Below are 20,219 nucleotides of genomic sequence, written 5' to 3'. Positions count from 1 at the left end.
CAGTTTTTGAGTTCAAATAGTTGGTGTTGAAAGCAAAGACAAAGCACTGAGCCCAAAGCAAATTAGCTTTCTCCCTGGCTGAACACCTATTTAACAAATGTCCTTTTTCTGTCCTGTGTCAGGTCCTCTGTGTCCCCCATTGAGACTGGGGAGATGAAATTTTACCTGTAATACAACTTGCATTACAGCACCATAGTTAATGGCTCCTTTTATTAAAACAATTATATGAAATTGTATATTAAAACCATATTTTTTCCTCTGTAGGAAACTTGAAGAGATTTATTGAAGTGCGTTTTCATAGTGCTTTACTAAATGGGGATGACTCGCTTGTTAAAGAATTGATTTATCTAAATTGGGGGATAGCAGGGAGAAGTGCCTGTCACTTGCTGGGGAATTGATTTGTTTAGATTGGGGGATAGCAGGGCAAAAGTGAATCAATATTCAAAACTTATTTGTTGCTGAAGCCAGAGATCATTATCTGGGTATCAAAGAGATGAATGAGCAAATGCTGCCTGATATAAATGAAAGCTCACGCTGAGGTAGCCCCAGGTCCTCAGCTGTCAGGTACCTGTGCCTCAAAACAATGACCCTGTAGCCAGTGGGTAATGAAACCTCAATTAAGACTAAAGAATAAAGGGACTGTGGTGAAGTGCCTTAATTTAAGTCTCTGGAGGGTTAAGGTGATTAAATACTTGCTTTATAATCAGTTGACTGCCCCAGGTTGATGACAGAGCACAACTCAACACCATTGAGTTGAAATGTAATGAAATCTGTCTTGGGGTCACAATTAAACCTAATTCCAAGGTGGCTGCTGAATAGCTGCATGTCCCCACAAATAATGGTGTGCTCTGACAGATGAGCGTTCAGCAGAGGAGTGTGGGGCCATCAGAATTGTGTGAGCCCTCTGAGCAGCTCCCTGCCTTCACTGCTGCAGCGATGCTGATGGTACCCAGCCATGCAGCTGGAGCAACCCGTGCTGCCAGCTGTGCAGACAGCAGGGAGAGAGAGCCCTGCATGGAGTGGATCAGTAGCACAGGATGTGTGTGGGATTAGTGCACCTAGGGCTGGGATGGCTGCAGGATTCCTGGCTGGTGGGAGTGGTGATATTTGGCAGCAGAAGCTTGTCACACCTGAAAAGCACACAGCAGCTCTTTGAACTGGCATTGAGCGTTAGCACAAACTGCAAGGGACCTGGATCCAGCTAATGTATTGGGAATTAAAGGAAAGCTAGTTCAAAAACTTACTTTTGCTCTTTGGGAACATTGGAGAGGCTGGTCCACAACTAGGGTGAGATTGCACTTTTTGTGGAAACACCAGAGGAGGCTGGTGTTTAATAATTGTCAGCGCTATGGTCTTAACTATAAATCACAAAATAATTGATTTCAGGGTGTTCACAAAATTTAGATTTATGGAGAAGTTCAGTTATGCTTAAGATGCATAGTTAATAGCACTGGCACTGAATAAAACTCAAATTAACTTTGTTTCCATTATGAAACAGGGTAGTATTAGCCCATAAATTTATATTCATATAAGTGGTTTGGCTCTTAATTATGTGAGTAGCTTTGTGAAAGTTCTATGCTTGAAAATTGTTTTCAGACTTGGAAACCTGTTCAAAGCTCTGGATATTGTCCAACTTTCAATTCCCAGCAGTATTGCTGTGCTGTGTGCAAAAAGTTGAAACCAGACTCTGACTGGATTTACTCAGACTTTTTGGAGGGAAGAGTTTGAGTAGGAAATGGATTAAACTCGGATGTAAATTCACTCTGACTAGTTCCTCACTAGATTACAGAGGGGACAGGCAGGACAGCCACTGCTCCTTAGGCTGGATGCTGGGACAGTGGGGTTTACCAAAAAGGAGCCAGAACAGAAGTTACAAATGTAACTTGTATAAATTTACAAATGTACAATTGTAAATTAGACAAATTCTGAGTCCTCTTGTACGATCCTGATGACAAACTGTGCTTAGTGAGTGTAACAGGCCTCAGAGCTGGTTTGGGCTGAGCACATGCAGCAGCTGAGAAGACCTATTTATGTTTCACTAACTGACCTTACTCATCACATCACTCTCTGCAGTTTTGAAGTGACCCCTGAAGGAAACAGTGACAGCAGCAGTCTCAGGAGCATGAGTGGAAGTAATGAAGCAGTAATTAGCAATTAATAAAGTGTGGTGAAACTTTTAACTGCTGCACTGGCCTAGAGGTCTGGTGCTAGAGTGGAATAGTCCCTTGGAAATCTGCAACTCGGATGCTTAATTATCATAATTTCCTTTAGACACCATCTGCTCTTGGAGCCAACTTGTATGTTTACTTTTTCCCTTGAAGGCAGATGAGTTTTAGGGACTCCACTTCTGTGGCTTTTCACAGCAGAGATTAAATTGAAGCTTCGATCAAGGTATGGGGAATGAGATGGCCCCTGTGGCTGATGTGTCCTACAGAGCTCATGAGGGCAAGGTTCTGTTGGAATGGCCAGCAGGGTGCCAGAAAACTGTCAGAAAAACAAACATGGGCAGAACCTTCTTTGTAGCTGGCAGAGGGGTGTTTTCTTTCCCGGGGGGGGGCATAAATTGAAATTGTGCTGTCTCTGTGCTCTTCTCTTCCCCTTCCCAGCTCAAGCCCTTCTGAGCCACGTCTGGAAGATGTCACCTTTCAGAGAGTGTGATAATGAAAGGCAAGGATTGCTGAGGAGCCCTCCTGACCTGAAGTTGCTACTGGGTCACTGACAACAGGCAAACCCGAGTGAGACCAGTAACACTCTCTTTAGCAGGCGGGTGCTGGGTTATGCCTTGCTGTGCACTGGCAGGTCAGCTAAGGCCAGAAGCTAAACTACATCACCACTCCTTGCTCTCCTAAAGATGAGCCTGAAAAATGGTTGGATCATGAAAACATACAGCCAAATACCACCAGCCTTGCCCTCATCCCCCACTGTGTTAATCATTTGTGGCAGGGGCTAAGAGCAAGTCAGGAGAGTCAGGTTAGGCTGAAATATCTTTTGGTTTTCAGCTCTAGGAATGCCCAGTGGATTTGAACAGAGCAAAACACTTTTCAAGCAGGAAAGGTGCAAAAATGGGACATGGGAATTTTGGAATATGTCAGTGCAATTTTAGACATCACTCATTTGCACTCAAGGCTTGTAATAATGATTCTATTTTGTCTTGTGTAAATCAGTTTTAATTAATAGAGCAGATGTACCAACAATACATCTAGAAATGAAACGGAGGAAAAAAGAAAAGAGGCAGCTGGTGCTAGTGGATGTAAATATTTGCTTTTTGGGAAGTGAAGCTTCCCAAAAAATGCAGAAACTTCAGGCTCCATGTCAAATTCAGAAGCCTGTTTCTTATGGCTGTGGAGATATATGGAGCAGAAAAAATTAACTAAACCATAATGCTGCTTTATTTGAATCTAGTGCATGTGATGTAAGTAGCCCAAGTTTTTGGAATAGGGCCAGCACATGAAGTCTTGGTTCCTGCTGAAATATTAAGACTTTGTTGATGCAAGGTGCATTAATTCCAGAGGAGCTGTCTCTGTACCGAGAAGCCTCCCCAGGCCTCTGCAGTACAGTCTTGGCTTCTGAGCATGGGCAAATGGAAATGCTAATGTTTGACCCTGACTAGAGCAGAGCAAGGTGCAGTGATGCTACTGAAATAGGGCTTGACTGGTAACCAAGTGAAAGGGGTCCATATATCTGAAGGCTGCTGCTGGGGAGGTGTGACAGGTGTGTGGATGGACTCTGAGCCTCATGTGAAGCTGAGGATTGAAACAAAAGCAAGGCATGAATTAGGGCTTTGTAGGTTTTGATGGGACTCTCTACAGTTCTGCTGTGTTATTTTTGTGCATTCTTAACTGCAGAACAGTCTTTTAAATCTTCCTCACTTTCTTTCAGCATTGAACTTTTCATGAAATCCCAGGCTATTTGTGTTAGAATTAGGAGAGCTTTTTGTTCTCTTTTGTGTGTTTTTCTTAGTGCCAGTAACTGCTGAGAAGAATGTGAAAACACAAGCCTGAAAGCACAAAGTACCACAGCAAACATAGAAGGTAACATGCAAAACAAACCCACTTTTAAAGTAAGTCATGACTGGCGAGTGGTGATGTCCAACCTGGAACTGGCAGTGTGGGAGAAGGAAGACAGTAAGGGTTGATCCAGAGCAGGTATTTTGTGCTTGGTGAACCAGACAGCAGGGGTCGGAAGGATCCCTTAAAGTAGTTCAGGTGGTAGTGCACGTATTGTTAATGCTTATCGCAGGCTCTCTGAGGATAAGACAGACTTCCTCGCTCTGCAGCTTACTTTTGAAACAGGACACCAGAATGCTTGCACCCAACCTTGTGTGTAAATGTTCTGGTTTAGGGTTTTGTGTCTTGATACTGAGAATGCCCCACAGCAGAGAGAACACCTCAGAATGGCAGCACAGCTCAGAGCTGAGCTGGATCTGGATCAAAGTGAAGCTCCTCTGTCGTTAAGACTTAGATAAGAAAGTTTGCAGGTGTAAGTAGTGCTTCTGCTGCTGAGGGGATTGGGCTTTCCATGCCTGGAAGCAGATTATAGCCCTGTCTCTACTGCATTTGCATTGTGGAAGCTTGTGTACAGTAACACCTTGCTGTCCTTCTGTTTCAGAGCTCTGCTGTCAGCTATTTAATACCCTACTCCGGTTACTGCTGTCATTGTCCTGCTATTCTTCATCCTTCATCCTTAATTGTCCTCGGTGAGCAGCAGGCGTCGGGAAGGTGGTGATGAAAATGTAATGGATTGGAAGAGGCAGCAGGACCACTGGCTGTGAGAGATTTGTACGGTGCTCAGTCTCGCAGGTGAAGCAGCTGAGATCTTTCAGAAGGATGATGTGTTTGAAGATGGGTCAGACAGGGTCACCAGGACATGATGAAGTTTAATTTTGCATTATAAAGGGATTTTCCACTCAACTTCAGAGTAATGAGCAGTTAGTTCTTGGTACTTTAAAAGCAGAATCTCTTTCTGTACTTTTGTCAATACCAGGTGTTGAATTGGCAGCTGACAACCCCAATGGTCTTGCTTGTCCATCCATCTTCCTATCCCTGTGGGCTCAGGTTGTGTGCATGTCTGGAATGCCTGCACACATTCCTCTGTCCGTTGTTTCTTATGGGAGAGATTGAATTGTGGTCAGTCACATTTCCAGGATCATACCCTCCTCAGGTAATGGGATGCCTGAAACTGTAGTTGGACTATTTGGGGAATTACTGCTGAACCAAAATTTAGGGCTGAGGAGTCAAATGAAGAGAGAAGAATGCAGAGCACCCAGCTACAAGCCTGTACACCCTGGTTGTGTGTGTATTCAAATCATGGCTCTGCCTCCCCAGGCTGCAGAAGTTATTGTGTGGAATAATTCTCTGTTGTTTGAGGATTTCTGGAAACTAACTGGAAGAGATGTTAGCTTCTATCTGGCTTTTATTCCCTCACTACAGCCAGGGTCACTCTGACTGTGTCCTTAGGGTGTCCTTTTCAAGTCCTGGCCTTCTGGGGATTGAAGGGCAATGAAAAATTTGCCTTCAGACCCAGTGGACTGTGTGGGGGCTCTGGCAGGTGAGATGAGGCTGTGCCCAGAGCTGGGGTTTTTCTAAATGCGTGGCTACCTGAGCTGTAGCCACCAGCTTCCAGGAGCGTTGTAAATTGTGCAGGGCCTGAGCTGTGCCTTAGCTGACTCTAAAGTGTCAGGTAAACCTGTTGGCTGATGTTTAAATGCTGAGGTAACCTTGCTCTGTAGGGGAAATGGGAAACTTTGGAGGCAATGCTGTGACATAAGAGTCCTGTAAAGCAAGAAGGAGCGATTTGTCAAATGACACTGTCACCTCTGATGTGGTGAAGGGAGTCAGCACAGGGCACTGTGTCCTAGGTGGCTTGCTTGATGTTTTGTTAAGGATTTGAGCTGCCCATTTCCCACTGAGCTTTGGGATGCAGATGTCAAAGCTGGCTCTATTTAGATGGAGCTCTGCTTCAGAGCTGCACTTCACAAGCTGGTAGAGAATGTACCAGCAGGGGGGACTGTAATTGCCATATATTTTGCCCATAATAATATGGGGGAAAGAACAGGGGCAGCTGTAAGGAATAAATGAGATGTTACATCTGATGACTCCCAAGTCTTCTTTTTCCTGGGTGTTAAGTTTGCTGTGGAAGGCAGGAGGAGGGAGTGGAATCCTGTGTCTCCTCATCTGTGTGGATGCCCCCTTTTTTAAAATCCTGACTTTAAAATTGAATGCTTGTTAAAAAGCAGGAATCAACAAGGGAGACCTGGGCCAAGCTCTTTGCTAGCAGAGCTGTACTGAATTCTCTGCCCTTGCACCAGAAGTCAATTTGCCTCCCAGTGGTGGAAGGCTGAGAAAATGCCCCCCCACAGAAGGCAAACAACTTGCTCAGTCAGGGCTCCTCTGCCCTTTCCTTTTTACTTAAGAAAAGAGAGCCAGCCCTGATGAAGATGGCATCATTGGCACAAAAGGTAAGTCACAGAGATATTTTCAAAACCTTACCTTTATGAAACTAGAGCAGAAAGGAGAGTCAGGGTGACTGATCTTTGGATTTAGCTTCCTCTGTGGCTCTGACAACCCCATGAACAATTGCCCATCCTACCATACATGACTGTGAGCAGGACAGCCCACTCTGATGCCTGTCAAAGTGGACCTGTCAGATCAGGAGGGAGCTTCTTTCCCAGCTAGGGAAGAGATGTTGTCCAATCCTTACCTTCCCACAGAGCTGTGGCAGTCACCCTCAGGAAAAGAGGTGTCTTGCTTTGCATCTGGGCAGCAGAATGGGATATTTACCTTGTGACACAGTGGTACCTGTATGGCAAAGCAAAAGATTATTTCTTTTGTTGAATATTCATTTTTACTCTGATTCTTTCCTGTCTGAACAGTTTTGTTGAATCCTGTCTGTTCTCCCCAGCTGTCCATCACTGACTCTCACGCTTTGATGGCTCTTGTCTCAAATAGCATGGTAAAAAGATCTTAGTTATTTTCTCTTTCCTTTTTTCTCCTTTGAGGAGTCTCATTTACTTTCTGCAGCTGTCCTGACTCCCTTCCTCCTATCATTACTGGGTAGCAATGTGGCAATTAGAGCTGGCCACCCCCAGGAGGAGGTGTGCTCCACTGGCTTTGAAAGACTTTGCAGCCCTGTCCTTTGTGCTCTTCTCCAAAGCTTTTCTCTTCTCCCCGTGAAATGGATTTTAATGTTATGCTATTCCTTGTGTAGTAACACCTGTAAAGATACAAAAATGTCTGGGACCTGGATTAGTTTTGTGAAGCCTTGATTCTTTTCATCTTCCTTGGAAGGTATATTGTTCCCCATCTCTTTCTCCCTCCCTCCTTCTTTCCCTTCAGAGGATATCTTGGAGGTGATGTAAAGGCATCTATTGCATAAATATTGATGTGCCAAGCAGAGAAAGAGACACCTGATGCTTTCTTGGAGCACCAGTCTTTATAGTTCTGGAGCCAGATGGGGACATCTCTGAAGGGATGGTGTGACATTCAGATCCCAGTGCTCCTTGCTTTGTCACTCTCTTTCACACTTGCTTTTTTCCCCCAGGCTTTGCCTCATTTGCTGCTCAGGCTCTGTGGCTGTTCAGCTGCCACAGGCCAAGCGGCTGTTGTGGGAATCAAGCTGGTCAGAGAGAGCAGAACCTGAGCTAATAAGGAAGGAATATTCTGTGTCTGTCTGATCTTGCTGAAGGCACTTTCATTACCATTTCAGCAGACCAGCCTAATGCTGGCGTTGATCGGACCTGAAGGTTTGCTCTGGAGACCAAAGGATGGGGAAATTTCGAAGCTAATGCCTAATCCTGTGGGCATCAATGACATTTTTAACGCTGTTTCTTTGATAACTTGTAGGAGACATTTAATTTTGGGGTTTGTGTAAGGTGGTGTAAAGCAATTCCAGTGCAGCTGGAAGCTAGAGGCAAGGCTATTTATTTCAGGGCTTTGAAGATCTCTACTCCAATGATAGCTGTCTTATTGCTGCAGTGGCTGGTTTTATTTTGCTTTGGAGCAAATGAATAAAAATGTTCCTCTCATTTCATTTTCTCTGAGGTGAGAAAATTCCTGGAAGTCTGCTGATGAAGTTAAGGAACATCTAAATCTGTTTTTTTCCTGAAGTGGCTTGAATGCAGCTCCCAGAAAGCCAGGGTTTGGAAGCCTGAAAGCACTGACTGGATGTTCTGAGAGGACTCCTGACACGAGGGCTGGGCTGCAGATGTGCCTGTGGGCAGTGGAGGGAGATGCTGGATGTCTTGGTGAAGTGACCTTTTTTTTTTTGAGATTGTTGTACTCTCTGTACCAATTGCCAATAAACTCCTTTCTCTTGGCAGGGCTGATGATCCATCAGTCTCTGTTCTCAGAGATGAGCCCTTTGCTAGGGCATCACTACAGAGAGCATTGTCATGTCTTGACAGCATTTGACATTTCCCAGGCAATGTTTAACTCTCCCAATTGATGACTGGGCTTCAGAGCTGCTGCTGATGTTTAACCCTTTCCCCTAAGAGCCTTCCAGTAGTGATTCCTATAAACTTTAGTTTTCCCTTCAAAGACTTGTTATCAGAAGCATCTGTATTTTTGTCATTTGCTATGTGCTGCCAATGAGTCTCTTTGTTGCTTTGGGCTTTAAATGTTGCCTTTAATTAGGATATCAGCTTTTCTGGCCATGGGCTGATGGACAGCTCTCTGGTGACCAGAACCAGGAGAAGAACAGAGGGATTACTGTATTGCTTCTTGTACTTGAAGGAACAGTCCTTTAGCCCAGGTGGGTTTGGGTGTCTCATTTCGGGGGGGCATACCAGGCCTCAAAAGCCAGCAGTTTATGCCAATTTATCAGTTGTTCTGTTTCTGTCCTGCTTCTTGCCCTTCGTTTGCAGAGCCAGATGAAGACTGTGTGATGCACAGAGGTTCAGGGCAGGGCTGTCTTTTCCTCCAGGACAGAATCTGTTGATTCAGCTCAGTATTTCAAGCAGGAACTGCATGCAAAATGGAGCTGAATGAACCCTACTCCTAGCAAGAGCCGGTAGCAAGGATGGATAAGCAGTTCATTCACAGTCATTTAAACACTGAAGAAAATAAGATATGTGTGTTTAATATTGTTTTCTCAACCAGTGTTTAGCATCTTGAGGTCTCAAGAGTTAAAACACCTCTGGCAACTTGGACCAATATGTAGGGATTTAAAAGTGCTCTGGACTAAGCTGATAAATGAGTTAAACTGTGTTTAGCTAATTCCTGGGTGGGGATAATTCAGCCAGCCCGATGCTAAAGACATCTGCAGCTTGTCTGGTGTTTGCAGTGGAGATTTCAGGACCTGGTTGGTCTGCAAGTGACTGATTGACTACCCAGAATGTAGGAAGCACTTTGGAATCATTCCCCTTTGATGGAGATTGGAGGGAGACCTTTGCTTTTCTGTCTTGGACTTCTGACAGTGGCTTCTACAGTGGTCCCGTGTTCAGCTTGGGTCTGCTTTTTATCATTAGGATACAGCTTGTTTTTTGGGTTTTTGTTTGTTTGCTTGTTTTTGTTTTGTTTTGGTTTTTGTTTTGGTTTTTTTTTTTTTTTTTTTTTTGCCAAGGCTGAGTAAATTAGGAGCCTCTGCATATTTATAGGAGTCAGACCCCTCTAGGAAGGTAGACGACAGCCTTAAACATTCAGACCCCCAACTAAAAGTGTGATGGAAATCCAGGATGCAGAACTTTTTGTCCAGAGAGCGTCCATACTGCTATTAGCTTCAGGAATCTGGTGCTTCCAGCATTGTATCCTCCTCCCTGTTTCCCCTATATCCTGCACATGTATTTGTTTCAGGTCTTGGCCCTGCTGTTTTGTGAGCTGTACCCCTCTAGGCCCAGTTATCAAGTGTTAGGAGAGATTTTTGTTTTTGCACTCTGTCATTGCAGTGGTTGTGGAAGTCACACGTGGAAAAGTCCAAAGTGCAGGCATATGGAGGTGGGAAGTCCTCTTTATTTTGCCCTGAGTCTGGAAAGAAATGAACACCTTTAATCATGGAAATTTGGATGGCAATGAGTGATACAAAGCAGTTGCATAATTTTAATTTTAGGGGATCAGCAAAAGAATGATCCTTTGCTCTGCTCCCTCAACTAAAATGCTCTGCAGCTGTATAAAGAGGCGAGCAGCAGCTCTGGCTTTGCTTTGATTTTTGCAGTGAATGTTTGCTGTATTTAATCTGCTGGGCTGTTATAAACAATCTCCCTGCAAGCAAGAAACTTGTGAGTGGCTGAGCTGAGATTCCAGGTTCCTAATCAGAAGAAAGGCTGTCCCAGCTAAATCAGAGTTAGGCTCCTGATTGCATCCTGATAGAAAGGATTATTCATCCAGTGGAAAACAAATAGAGCTGCTGTTTGGCATATATTAGCTGAGCAAATCTTGGCACTCAGTACGTGTTACAGCTCTGCTTTTCTGAGCTGTGAGCTGGGTTCACTTACAGCTGGCCTGACTCTGGAATGTTCCCTGCTTTCTGACCTTTCCTCTGTGGTATGGCTTAGGTGCTTTGGGAACCCTTTTCCTTTTTTTCCTTTTCCTCAGCCCGTTTACAGCATGCTCTGTCAGGCTGTTTGTGACTCAGGCCTCTCTTTACTCTTTCCTGGCCGATCCCTTTGGTTTGTGTAATCAACTGTCTGGGTGCCCATCTCTGATGTGCTGTGTTTGTGTTCAGCTGATTGCCCAGGCAGGGAAGCAGATGGTGCTGATGCCATGGCCTTGATATTGCCTGCCTGGTGCTGTGGGGACTGCAAGAGGCCATGAAGAAGAGGGACCAAAGATAAAGGTTGCTAAAAGAGGTTGCTTTTATTTCTCTGGGATTCTTGGTCTGTTACCCATCTTCTGGCACTTGTATGTGCAGGGCAGATAACCTCAGTGCCTTTCTGCTGTATGCTATGAAACAGTTGGCATTTTGGTTCAACGCATGGCTGCTTCAAAACAAACACCACCCACAATAGGAGCCTTTTTTCTTCTTTTCAAAGAGCAAGGACATTGAAGCTGTATGCTGTGGTTAACTTACAGAGCAAGGACTACAGGATCGTGGTATGTGGTATCTTTTGGAGCCTGTTTTGTAGCTGACTCGTGTGTCTGGTAACTTTAAATGCAGGTGAAGGCTTCTGTGAGCCAGAGAGGAGGGGAATCTCCATCCTGGGAGATACCTGCTGGGTGCCTCCCCACATAATCTGTTTTAACTTGGAAATTTTATGGTTTGTGCAGAGGGGTTGGACCAAAGACTCCTTCACCTAAATCTTTCCATGACTGTGTGCCTGATCCCTCTGATCATCTGTGCAGTCTGCTTTATGTGGAGTGAAAAGAGCCTTATCAAACATGTAGAAATGTCTGCTGTGGGCTCTGGCAGGGAGCAGATGCCAGCTGCCTTTTCTCTTCTAGATGAGTTTGTTCTACTGGAAGCACAACTGCAGTTGCTGTGGTGGACTTGTGCGTAGACTTGGGGAAGTGGGAATGTCAGGGGGGGAATTTGGGAAGGCAGGAAGCCCATGCTGGCAGCAGCCCTTGCCCTGCCAAGGGACCAAGCAGGGCTTTGGGAAGTTCCTTAAATTGCTTCTGTCTCCAAGAGCAGGTGTTTACCTGGATTATGAGCATAGTGAGAGAGGGTTTCTTGTTGGGTGTACATCCCCAGGAGAAGTTGTGCTTGATACCTGACCTTTGTTTTCAACTCCATGCCAGGTGTTTCTAGGCCTTGAAATTTTGCTGTGGGCTCAAATGAACACTTAAGTCAAGGAGGACAAACGTAGGATTAGTTCCCAGGGAGACAGCACGTGTGCAAGAGTTGTGCTCTCTCACAGCTTTTGTGGGAGACAAACAAGCTTAGTGGGCCAAGAATAGCAGGACTGATGATGCACATTTCCAGAGGGTTATGTGCCTTCAGAGCTCTCTGCAAATGTCAGCCAGTTTGTCTGCTGCCCTGCAAATGCTACTTGCTGGGAAGGAGAAATCCTGCTTTCCCAAGTGAATGTTCCTCCCCAGCTGCTTTTCAGCTCAGTTTGCCAGTGAGACTAAAAAAATAGGCTGCCCTTATGTGCAGGGTTTGAGGATTGCACAGAGATGCAGCCCAGTGAGCTTGAAAGCGTGGAGGGGCTGCTCTGATCTCCCCAGGGTCCCCCCTTGAGCTGAGGGCAGGCAGGGACCAGTGTGTCCAGTGAGGCAGAACAGCTTGCTGAGCAGTGGAGAGGAGCAAAGCCAAGGGACTGAAGGTGCCATTACAGCCTCAAATGTCCTTTCTGAGGGGAGATTTGCTGTCTGATCTGCCGCCTCTGTGCGGGGAGGGAGGGCCCTCAGAGCAGCAGAGGAGGGAGCTGTGCTCTGTTAGCAGCTGGAGCCTTCCCCAGTCAGCTGGCAAAGTTGTTGCTCCTTTTGCTCCTGGAGAAGTGTTATTTAACAAACTGGCTTCCTGACCAGCCTCATTGCTGGGCTAATTCCTGGGTCTGCTCCATAAAGAGATTCCCAGCTCCCTATGCAGCCCAGCTTTCCTTGTGAAGGTTTGATGTATCTGGCCTGGTTAATCCCAGACGTCTCTATATGGAGATATCATTTGTTAAAGGACTTCTCAGTGCTGGGAAGACCAGCCAGGAAAAAAAAAATAGTTTCCAAACAGGTTTGGAAACCTCTGTCTTGTAGTCATAGGAAAATTAAACTGAAGCCATCTTTTTGTGTTCAGCCTAGCAAGTTGTTGTGAACTTGGCTGAGAGAAATTAGCATCCAGTTCCTAATTAAAAAGGTGGGAGCAGCAGCCAGGGAGGGTTAAAAAAAAAGGGGTCTGCCTTGAGGCTGTGCTAAAGAGAGACTGTAGATATTTGTGTCTCAGCAGTTCAGCTGATGGATGCCTCTAAAGGTTCCTGGTGGCTGGGCATAATTTTTACTTGCCCTCTCCTGATTTTTTTAGTGATGGAGGATGCTGAGGGCTCCAGCTGGATGGTCAGTGCCTTTCCAATTCCCTTCAAGGTTTTTAGGTGGGTGGCTGAGGCAGGTGCTGTGATTTGACTGCAGACATGCTGGGCATCTAAGCCCACAGCAAACATGGAGTTTGCTCCATGACAAGACCCTGCTTGTAGGTAGCTGCTGGAGAAAAGCTGATGCATAATAAACTTACACCTTAATTTTCCTGTGCAGTATCATTTGCATCACAGTTCTGCCACAAGGCTGAGATGCTGCTTTCTCTGCCTTTCAGGATTGCTGCAGGCACTTGTTTTAAAGGTAGGTTGATCTAGCCAGCAATGCTTAAGGATATGGACAAGATGAGGTTTGTCAGTAGCACATTTTGTTCCCATCAAGTTAGTCTGGTGAAAGATGCTATTTTCTACAAAGAAAGCTGATTTTATATGTTGCTGAAACAACTGGGCTGCTTTCAAATTAGGCTACTTACAGAGAGAGGACACATCAGTCTCCCTGTGGCATTCCCAGCACTGGGATGAATGCAAGTTTTTGCTTCCCTTTTGACTTTACCTTTTCCTTGGTAAATGTGGAAAGTTGAGCCTCTGTGAGATTGGTCCCTTTGCCTGACACCTGGCAGAGCTGTAATTAGATGAGTGCAAATTTGTGACCTTCACTATCATCTAAGGTCCACCTTATGTGCTGCCTCTGGCATGGGGAGGGGAAATTTATTTTATTCTCTCTGGGAAAGAGGAAAATGTTTGGGGATGGTGAGAGAAATGGGGAAGGTTTCCTCTCTGTGGCCTGCTTGCCCTGGGAGTCCCTGTGCTGCTTTGAGAGGGGAAGTTGCAGGGCTGTCTCTGCAGTGGCACCCAAGGACACGTGGTGGCTCAGGAACAGGTGCAACAAACCCCTTGAATGGAAGGGTGGTGGCTCTGTGTCCCTTCTCTTATGCTCTTGGTTATAGGACATCCCCTGGGTCTGCCAAGGCTTCCATACCTGAACTACAGGCTGGGAGAGAAGAAAGAGAGATTCCTACAGGCCCCACTGGGGATCCCAGCTCACCTTTTGGTGGGGCTTTGCTCCTGGATTTGCTGGTGCCTGGGGGTGGAGGCATGCTGGAAAGGATTCAGCCAGCACACCACTCCCTGCTGTTTGCAAGGACAGGAGGGCTCCTGGACATGGCATAGTTCTCATGTGTTGCCTTTCCTGACAAAAGGAGCTCTTATTTACCAAGATTTCCTCCATTCCTATTGTTTATTGCCCACCTGAAATCTTCCTCCTCATCTCCTGCTGGCCTTGTCCTTGCAAGAGCTGCTGGTGGTGCTCCTGCCGCAGTGGGGAGGGATGGAGACAGGATGGGAGCAGTGGCTGGCAGCTGACAGTTTCTTTTTATGTTTCCATCTGTTCCCTCTCTTCCTTTTTTAATGAGATCAGGTGCCAGAGTGCACTAGGAAGACTTTTCAATGTGAGAGGAAGTCACAAATGGGGTACTCAGGTCCTTGCTTTCATCCTTGGCAGAGAGATGCTGCACAAATCAAACCTGCACCCTCTTGAGCTGTTCCTATAATGGGAAACCAAAACTCTGCAGTGAGGCTGACAGCTCCAATCAGGTGGGTCTGTCCTGCAGCTCAGCCTTGGAACTCAGAGATGTTTGTGCTGATGGTCACCAAGATGCAGACCTGGCTGTTCCTGCCCCCACTCAGGTGCCTCTCTTTTAACTTTTCATTATTTATTTATTTGATTTTTTTTTTAATGTGGCTACTCTCTGTCTTCTTATCCCCCAGTTGTTTTAAATGGTATCAGTGGCTGGACAGGTTTACTCTTTCAGGTTCTTGGTGTTTGCTACAGAGCCCCAGTTGGCCAGGTTTTCTGATCAACCACTCCAATTACATGAGTGACTCCACTTCTGCTTTATGGTTTGAAGGGTTTTCCCTCTGCCTTTGAGGCCATATGTTTATTACAAAGCTGGTCTTTCATAAGCAGGGATATTTCCCTCAAGGAGAACCTCAGGAGATGTTTGGGGCTGGTTTTATTGCTGTCTCTTTATTCATGGTAGTTCTTGGGATGTGTGAAGGATGAGAAGAGGTTCAAAGGAAGAGCCTGAGGTGCTTGTTTAACAGTTCAACTTGGACAACCTCTTTGTGGAAAATTACAATCTGTCCCTCTGCTCCCACTGCCAATATATGACATGATGGGAGTCAGCATGGAGACCTCGAGCAGATAAAAGCTGTGGAGTCTGACAGCACCTCCAGGGCAGAGAGCAGAGGCTCTTCTAGGGGATGTACCAGGTGCCTTGTTTAAAAATCAGAAAGCCCATGTTCCAGCCCAGAATGGCTTCTGCATGGCTGTTTTTTAGCAAAGCTCCCAATCTTTTAAGCAGAAGACATTTGGATACAAATGCAGTCAAATATTTGGCTAAGCCAAAGGCAATCCAGTAGCTCCTCCTTAAGTAATCCAGCCAAGTTCTTTGGGATTTTGCTTGAGTTCAAACTCTGCAATTGTGGCTGTTGTGTGGTTTTACTGGACCTGTTGTGCGGTTTTACTGGACCTGTTTACTGGCTGTTCTGTGGTTTTACTGAAGGCAACTGCCCAGTGCAAGAAAAGCCACGTTTGCCTTTGATTTCTTTTCTTGGTGCCTGCTTCAGTTGGTGAGTTCCTTGCCCAGCAGTGCTGGTGCCTGCAGACTGCCCCAGCACCTCTCAGCACAGCCCTGTGTGCTGCAGGGAGCTGCACCAGCTGGCTGGCAGCAGCAAGGACAGCAGCTTGTTCCTTTGGTGCTTCTCAAGTGATAAATAAAACAAGCTACTCCTTTCACAGCGCTGCTTCTGAACAGCCTGGTGCTTTGTAGCTGCTCTAATCATGCCAGGTGCTCCTGTGGGTTCAGGTTGAAATGCATGTCACGGGCTGCATTTGTCCCTTCCTTGTGTCCCACTTACAACTGTTGTGTTTTCTAATCTTCCTTTCTCCCCATCACAGAGTCAGCTGTTGGTGTTTGGAAAGGCCCTGCAGAGGCACCAGACCTGCTGGGCTGGGGGTGACTGACTTGCTGCAAAGCCAGGCCCATCCAACAGCCAACAGAGCTGCCAGGTGATGCCAGAAGCTACGAGCGCCAGCTAAGCTGTTGTGGCTCTGGTTAAGCAAAGAGCTGGAGAAGCTGGGGGGAAGGCCTGTCTGTGGCAATTGGGGTGATCCTTGTGACTGGCTGTGGGGTGATAGTGCTGGGTTCTGAAGCGTTGCCATGGTTTTAGTGACATGAGATGGCATTTCCAGAGAGCTGCTTGGGCTTGCAGGCTGCTCTGTGTCTTGGCTGGAGCAGAGGAGAGCCTGGTGCTCGCAGCCTGGGGTGCCCCGTGCTGGTGGGTGGGATGGAGAATGCCCTGGCAGGACCCTGCTGGCAGAGAAGAGCTGGGTGTGAGGGAGGAGACACTGAGCCCTGCTCTGCCTCTGTCACTGGCAAACGCCACCAAGCTCTGGTCCTGCAGGGTGATGCTGCTGCTGCGTGTTTCTGTCCTCAGTACCACAGGGTCGCAGATGGTTTTTAGCTGCCAGGAAAGAGGATGCCAAGGCAGTTGGGATTAAGGTAGTGGCAGCCCCAGGAAAAACTATTAAATCACCTTGTAACTGCGCAAATATTGTCACCCTTGACATCTGTCCCTTTTTCTTTGTTGTTGAAGCTGAGCTCCTGTGCCAGTAGCTTGCTGAGTCAGGCTTGAGCCTCCATCCAAAGCTCACCCATCTTTCCAAGGCACTGTCTCCTGGCAGGCACAGCCTTGGTTGCTGCCTTTCCCAAGCTCCATGTCAGAGATTCCCCTTGAACTGTGATCAGCTTCTGGAGGCTTGTAGATTTTCTTTTGCATTGACATAAAGACAGCTGGCTGGATTAAATGATTTCATAGAACTAAAGAAAAAGAAAGCATAGGAGGCATTACACTTGTTGGGGTCAAGGATTTTGCTTTCTTTTAAGAGGCAGTGAAGATAATACAATCTATTCTTTTCAAATTAGTTAACTGCACAGCTAATGTCAGGGTGTCTAAAAGGCAGGGATTTGAAATAGTGTCTTGATTTAGAAAAGACTAAAGAAGCATTTCAGGGTTTGAAAGTGAGATGTAAATTAAGTAAAAAATGGGGGAAAATGAGTTCAGCTCCCTGCACAAACTAACAAATTGATTCCCAGCATGGGAATAACAAGGGAGAAGATAAACCCAAGGCTGTGTGTTAAGGTCTGTGCTACCAAAAAATAAATCTATGTTCTCCCTTGCAATGGTGATTGTATTGCTCAGAGGAAGGCAGAGGAAATATGGCTAAAAGGACCCAACATACTTTTCCTTCTTCCTCAGAAAAAAACTAATATGAGCCCTCTTTGGAACAAAGAGGGCTGTGAGCTGCTGGTTTAGAACTCCATGACTGGACCTTCTTAAGGTTGCAGCTGGATAAGTGATCTCAGTGCAGTTATTCAGTATGGAATGTAAATATTTTGAAACATCTAAAGTGACTGAGCATTGCAGTCAGTCCTTTCTTGAAGTGAACCCTTCATGGGTTAAAATGGGGGTAGGGAGTGCTCCCATATGCACCTCTTCCATCCTGTGAGCTGTCTGCCAGCACTTTCCTCTTTTCTCTGGAACCTCACTGCAGCCTTTGCAGCAGCTTTGTGTACTCTGCAAGACACCAAAAGGGTCCAGTTAACTCTGTTAACTGGCTTGATCTGGTGAGTGCAGCAGTGATGACAGGACAGATGTTTCTGATGTGCCTCTTGCAACCCCCCAGGGTCTCTGGTTTTGGTGCTCAGCAGCCAGAGTGTGCCTGTGCTGTGAGGTCTCATCTCAGAGCCTGCAGCTGGGTTTTTTGGGGGATGCTGGCTCTGTGTCCTTCCAGCTCTGCAGCAAAGGAGAGGTTAATAATGCAACGTGCCTGCCTGTTGCCCTTGGCTGTATGCTCATTTGCTTCTGCAGGAGGAGAAGAGCTATGCAGAGAGCCTTTCCCAGGGGATGGAGGAAGGATTTCAGCTCCCTGCACAAACTAACTGCTACTTGTGCCTGTAAAGAGTGCAGAGTTTGGGGCCTGGTTTGATCACAACCTGCTAGGACAGAGAAGGGTAGCTTTTCTGAAATGCTGAGGTGCCTGGCTTGCTTTTGTGCTGAGCTGTGGGCAAGTGTGTCCCCTCTCTGCTCCCTTGGACATGCTGCAGTTGTTGCAGGTGTGTTGCAGGCAGTTTCACTGTGTGTTTGCTGCGTTCATGGTGTCCCTGAGCTGCTGTTACTATTTGAGACAAGGCACTGCCAGCCAGGCATCACCAGTATCCCAGCAGATGTGGGGAGGTGCAGCTGGTTTCTGCTACCCTGAGGCAGGGGCACCACAGCAGCTCCAGCTAGGTGCTGAGCATTCCTTTGTCCCACTGCTGTCAAGGCCACTGTGGTCTCTGGAAACCCCCCCTGCCTCCTCCCCTGTTGACATCCCTGTTGCTGCCATGGTGGTGTTGGGGCTGGCTGGGAAGCCCTGCTGCTCCTGAAGGTGAGCCACAGCCTGGCTGGCTGAGGGGATCCAATGTGTGAGTGTGGCCCTGCAGAGTGGGGAAAGTGGGGGATGCTGGTGACCACCCCTGTGCTGGAGTGATGGTGGCTGTGTCCCTTCTCTGGAGGTAGGGTGGCTTTTGGTGCCCAGGTTGTCTGGCCTCAGGAGAGAGAGCTTGGGAGCAGAGCTGAGTGGAGACTCCTGTATGCAGTTAGAGAAAATAAAAAGGCTAGGCTGCTCCAGGGGGATGCAAATTACTCATAGCAGGTTCTCCAGATGTGCCCCATACCTGAAGGAGAGGAAATAATCAGTGAAGTTGAAGCTTGTTCTGTAACACCTTGGGGTTACACCCAGTGCTGCAGTATTAGAGCAGCAATCCAGTAAACACTGACTATTTGCTTTTCTGGCAGCCAGTATTGTGTGTGTGCTGGAGAAGCAGGTATGAGGCTGGAGCCAGCCGAGGCCAGGCTCAGTGGTTGTAATCCTGCCTCTGCTTTTGGCTGGGTCCCTGTCTCCAGTTTGGTGTCTCTTAATTGAGTTAATACCCATGGTCTTCCAGAGACTGAAACTCCTTTGGGAGAACTGGGCATGATTCACATAATCACTTTGATTGAGAAGCTTTGGAAGTCTAAGATTAAACCATCTTGGTTGGGATTGAGGTTTACAGAAGCATTTCAAGACCTCAGCCAATGCCCAGCCTCTCCATGTCCTGGCAGGTGAAGCAGCTGGTCAGGTTGTGAGCATTGTGCAGCCTGTGCTCTGCACTGAGAGCTGATGCTGCAGAAGTGAAGGGATGGTCCAGAAAGGGAATGGATGGGTTTTAGGGATGCTGGGAATGTCCCGTGTTCCATTTGGGGATGCAGCTGAAAGGTGCATTAACAAATCAGTGCATGTCAGCAGAATGGAGGAGACTGCTCCTGAGCCAGGCAGTGTTCAGAGGTTATTATTGCTGCCCTAAAGGGAAGAGGTGAAGGTGCTTTTATTTATCCAGTTCAGGTCATGGTCAAAACCACTCAGCTGGGAGCAGGGTGCCGGTCCTGTACAGACCCTTTTTTTCTGCCTTGCCTGGAGCAAGGAGTCTCAGTAGCTGTGAGCCCACAGCATGAAACAAATCTTGCCTTCACTTTAAAGATGGTTCTTGTCCCTTTTTTTCCCCTCCAGAGACTGCTTATGCACTGCACATTAAATAGTCATTAGCTAAAAGACTTTGTCATCCAGGGAGCAGAGCTCCCCAGCCAAGGCTTTTCCTTAGCTCTTGAGCATCCAAGGTGCTAGCCTGCAGATCAGGCTTTTTCTCACTTGCATTCTCCTTGCAGCAGTCTAGGAGATGTAGAAATGACATTGTCTGGGCTGACAAGCTGGACCAACTAATGGCTTGGGTCCCCTCCATCTGCCTGGCAGGGGAGGAAGGTTTGGGCTGGAAAAACACATGGTGAGTTCAGTAGCAGGGACACAGCTGAGTGTGAGAGCAGGGTTGAGTTGGAGAGTGAGCTGAGGTACCAGCATCAGGTTTGGCACTGGGTGCTGAGATGCTTGCAAGCCTTGTGTTAGTTTAATATCATTTCTACCATGCAATTCCATGGATATCCTTTCCAGCCAGCAGTCTCCTTTGCTAAGCACCTGAGGCCTCTCTGGCAAGTTCTCTGAGCATGAAATCTGGCTCCAGCTGTGCTCTCTGCCTGCAGCAGAATTCACTTCTGTGATTGGTTCTAAGGTGCTGGAGCTGTGGGAGGGAGCACAAGGAGGCAGCAGCCCTGTGAGTGCATCTCAGACCAGGTATAAGAGATTTGATGACATCTTGACATCTGTCTCTAAGCTCTGCCTTCTGAGCCAGGA

Source organism: Motacilla alba, chromosome 11 (assembly GCF_015832195.1).
Source record: "Motacilla alba alba isolate MOTALB_02 chromosome 11, Motacilla_alba_V1.0_pri, whole genome shotgun sequence".
Lineage (NCBI taxonomy): Eukaryota > Metazoa > Chordata > Aves > Passeriformes > Motacillidae > Motacilla > Motacilla alba.
The sequence above is the reverse complement of the archived record's forward strand: the minus strand, read 5'-3'. Positions refer to the sequence as shown.